Source organism: Arachis ipaensis, chromosome B04 (assembly GCF_000816755.2).
Source record: "Arachis ipaensis cultivar K30076 chromosome B04, Araip1.1, whole genome shotgun sequence".
Classification (NCBI taxonomy): Eukaryota; Viridiplantae; Streptophyta; class Magnoliopsida; order Fabales; family Fabaceae; genus Arachis; species Arachis ipaensis.
This window is the reverse complement of record NC_029788.2, coordinates 41,272,517-41,277,217: the sequence shown is the minus strand read 5'-3', so window position 1 is coordinate 41,277,217 and position 4,701 is coordinate 41,272,517. Positions and strand designations below refer to the sequence as shown.

Genomic DNA, 4,701 nt, shown 5'->3' with positions numbered 1-4,701 from the left:
TTGTGATATATTGAATTAAGAGTTCTTGGGAAACTTTGTTTAGTCAAAAGAAATTTAGAAATATGGTTTTAGATGAATCCTAGGCTTGAATATAGGAATTGGTATGTGAGGTTGTTGGAAATACTGTGCAGAATTTCTGCAGAAAACTGCATAATTAGCAGCAGAACGAATGACTTTTTGGGAGTAGTCCAGACCTAATTTTTAGATGAAACTATTTTTTTGTAGAACTTTAGTGTGTCTTGAATATTCCATAAAAATTTCAGGGAATTTGGCCAAGTGGTTTGGAAGATATGATTTTTGAAAGTTTAGTGGTTGCTACAGATTTTTCTGGTTTTCTGGTTCTGCAGCACCAACTTCCAAACGCTATAACTTTTAATTTAAATAGAATTTTGAGTTGATTTCAAAAGAATTTTAAAGATCTATCAGTCTATTTTAAGTGAGTACAAGTTTCATGTTCATATCTATTTTGTAGACTTAGATAAGTCACTTGGAAGGTCGGTTATTTGCTGAAAACTCTGAACTGGTTTATGAAAACAGGGCTCCACTTCCAATTGATAATTAATTAATCAAATGAAGTGATATGAACCTGAATCTTGATAATGTAAACTTCATTTTTAATTGATTCAATGTTGAGTACTGTTGTTGTGTGCTTGTTAATACCACCAATACTTACTGATTTTAATTGTTCATTGCTTAGTCATGGTGATTCTTTTAATTATTGAATGCCAATGATATTTTTTCTTATAAATGATAATGAGTAATGGTTTGGGATTTGGCTTGAAGCCTGAAACTTAATTGAACTAATTGTATTTGCCCACCTATTTGCAGTGGCTGAAGATGATGCTTTCTTGGTCAAGCAAATTGGCCAGAGTTTCCGGTATTCTAAAATAGAGGTATATTCCTCTTCTTATATTCATGAATAGTCAGTTTTATTCCTTGTTAACATACATGCATCATCTATGTATGGAAGACTAAACATAGATCGAATCCATTTTCTTATCAAGGCAAGAAGGGAGGAACAAATCCAAGCTGCTCATGACGAAGCCATGTTTGGTGCTTCAGCACTTCCACCTCCTACCAGTATTGACAGTGAGCCTAAAAGGGAGAATGAGAAAAAAAGTTGATAAAAAAGGTGTTGTTACAAGCCTCTTAAGTGAAACGGTAAGTGGTTTCACTGCAGACTTATGTGGATAAGCATAATGAGTCATTTAAGTAATCCTTGTATTTGTGTGTGCATTTGTTGTTGAATAATTTCTCACATTAAGTTATTATTGCTGCTCTATACTTGCTGTTGGTTGCTGCTGATTTTTCCCCCTCATTGCTTGCTTGTTGAATGATTGTTAAATTCAATGAAAAAGGAAATGCTGCTGAGTTATTGTTGTTTGTGTTGGAGTAGATGATGGTTGCTGAACTGAGATTAATTTTATTGATAAATCTATTGCTGAAATCGTTTAGTTTGCCTTGATTGATTTTCTATTGAATTAATGGATAAACTGCTGTGCCCCTGCTGCTTGCAAGTGTAATGGTTATTGACTTCAATGAATAGAATGCTGCCTGAATCCATTATCTTTGTTCATTTTACTGTTTTGGGTGCTGTATGATGGGCCATTGATTGCTGTTCTGCTGAGTGCTGCTCTACTTCTTGGTGGTTGGATTGGTTTTAATTGTTTTCTCATGTTTTCTTGCTGGAACTGGCTTATTTACTTCCTTCCTATGAATTCATTATGATTTTTTGTGTTTTTAACTGTCAAAGAATTCATATGGAATTTGAATTGATTGATTGAAATTGTGAAATAGGCAAATTTACTGCTGAAATGCTGCCAAAATTTATCTTAAGCTGTTTTTCAATATTCATATTTGATTCTATTAATTGATTGAGTTGGTATTTAATTACTTTTGGTTTTCAACTGTTGCTAAGCTCAATTGATTGATTATCCGGTTAAGTGCTTCACTATTTTGGTTGTTGGAAGCTGGAAGCTTGGGTTTTGTTATTCACTATTTGGTTGTTGTCCTATTTGGTTGCTCAATTAAAGTGCATTGTGTTGTTTGAGCAAACAAGTTCTATTTGACGAATTTCTGTGTCAAAATAGACACTTGTTTGCTACATGATTTCTGATTGCCTCAAGATATTTCTTTTGACTATGCACCTAACTTTTTGTTTCGAATTTTCTTATTTATAGGAGTGCTGAAATGGTGACCACATGCTACTTTGAGGGCTCAAAAATATTTTGATTCATAGAGACACTAATCTATGTTAGAACTTTTAACTTTTGGTTGAACTTGTGCAAGACATATAACTTGTAGAACTAATCAATGTACTCACTAATATTTTGTTTTAAAACAATTTTAGCTAAATGAGGCATGTTTGAATTATGTATGTTTTTACATATTATATAAATGTAAATTTGCTTAATAAAATAGTTAATATATTAGTTAATTAAAAAAAATGTTACAAAATAATTATTTTACTTTTGTAACTAAAGAAAAAAAATGTTACAAAATCAAGTTATATTTTGTAACAAATTTTTTTGATAGGAAAAATAGATTGTCACGAAAAATACCTTGAAGATCAAAATTTGTTATCACTTTTGTAACGGCTTCTGGTTTTTTGTATCAGAAAAAATTGTTACAAAACATCATATTGAATTGTAACAGTTCCATTTTTCGTTACAAAAAATTTTTGTAACGGGACTTACTGCAACGGTCCCTTTTTTTGTTACAAAAAACTTTTGTTTCAAAATTTCGACGTTTTGTAACAAATTTTTTTGTTACAAATACGCCTTTTTCTTGTAGTGTTAGGCCAGGATTTTATTCCTTTAGGCCCTCCTATCCACTGATGCTCAAAGCCTTGAATCCTTTTTATTTACCCTTGCCTTTTGGTTTTAAGGGTTATTGGCTTTTTGCTCTTGCCTTTTGGTTTAAAGAGCTTTTTGCTTTTTCTGCTAGCTTTTTTTTTCTTTTTTTTTTCGCTATTTTTTTTCTTTTCTTTTTTTTTCTGCAAGCTTTTGTATTCACTGCTTTTTCTTGCTTCAAGAATCATTTTTATGATTTTTCAGATTATCAAATAACATTTCTCCTGTTCATCATTCTTTCAAGAGCCAACATATTTAACATTCATAAACATCAACTTCAAAAGACATATGCACTGTTCAAGCATTCATTCAGAAACAAAAAGTGTTGTCATCATATCAAAATAATTAAACTAGTTTCAAGGATGAATTCGAAACCCTGTATTTCTTGTTCTTTTGTAATTAAAATATTTTTCATTTAAGAGAGGTGATGGAGTCATAGGACATTCATAGCTTTAAGACATAGACAGTTAAACACTAATGATCATCTAGTAAAGATACAAACACGGTTAAACATGAAGCATGGAAACCGAAAACAGAAAATAAATAGACAAGGAGATTAAGGATTGAGTCCACCTTAGTGAGGGTGGCGTCTTCCTCTTCTTGAAGGACCAATGGTGCTTTTGAGCTCCTCTATGTCTCTTCCTTGTCTTTGTTGCTCCTCCCTCATAGCTCTTTGATCTTCTCTAATCTCATAAAGGATGATGGAGTGCTCTTGATGCTCCACCCTTAATTGTCCCATGTTGGAACTTAATTCTCCTAGGGAGGTGTTGATTTGCTCCCAATAGTTTTGTGGAGGAAAGTGTATCCCTTGAGGCATCTCAGGGATTTCATGGTAAGGAATTTTCTCATGCTCTTGTTGAGGTCCCTGATCTCTTGATGTGCAGTCAAATGCTCTACTACTGAGCTATGGACCCTTAAGATGAATCTCTCCATCTCTCATGACTCAGAGGTGGAAGCAATTGTCTTCTCTTTCCTCTTTTTTGAGATTTCTCTGGCCTTAGGTGCCATTAATAGTTATGGAAAAACAAAAAGCAATGCTTTTTACCACACCAAACTTAAAATGTTTGCTCGTCCCCGAGCAAAAGAAGAAAGAAAGTAGTAGAAGAAGAAGAAAATGGAGGAGATAGGGGAAGAAGATGTATTCGGCCAAGGAGAAGAAGAGAGGGTTGTGTTGTGTGAAAATGAAGAAGGAGTGAGGGGTTTATATAGAAGTGAGGGGTTTATATAGGAGTGAGGGGGTGTGTAGGGTTCGGCCATTAAGGTTGGGTTTGGGAGGGAAATTAGTTTGAATTTTGAAGGTAGGTAGGGTTTATGGGGAAGAGAGGGTGGATGTGAGTGGTGAAGAGGTGATGAAAGATTGGTGAAAGTTATTTGGGGAAGAGAGTTATGAAAAGGTGTGAAGAGGAGAGAAGAAAATGTGGGGATACTGTGGGGTCCACAGATCCTGAGGAGATCCTGTGGGGTCAAGGACTTAACATCCCTGCTCCATTTAGGCGTGTAAAACGCCCTTGCTGTGCAATCCTGGCGTTTAACGCCAGACTGCTGCCTGTTTCTGGCGTTAAACGCCCAATTGTAGCTTGTTTCTGGCGTTTAACGCCAGGTAGATGCTTGTTTCTGGCGTTAAACGCCAGCTTGGTGCCTGTTTCTGGCGTTAAACGCCAGACAGATGCTTGTTTTTAGCGTTTAAACGCCAGACTGCTCTCCTCCAGGGTGTGCTATTTTTAATGCTATTTTTTTCATTTTATTTTTGATTTTTCAGTAGTTTTTGTGACTCCACATGATCATCAACCTAATAAAACATGAAATAACAAAGAGAAAATAAAATAGATATGATTAAATAACATTGGGT

At 34.5% G+C, this 4,701-nt stretch overlaps 1 long non-coding RNA gene across 1 annotated transcript; it reads left to right on the top strand.

Annotated features, from left to right (window-relative positions):
* Positions 814-2,320, top strand: LOC107637745. The gene is made up of 3 exons (XR_001619496.2): positions 814-893; positions 1,005-1,161; positions 2,181-2,320. It is a non-coding gene; the product is annotated as an uncharacterized LOC107637745 (long non-coding RNA).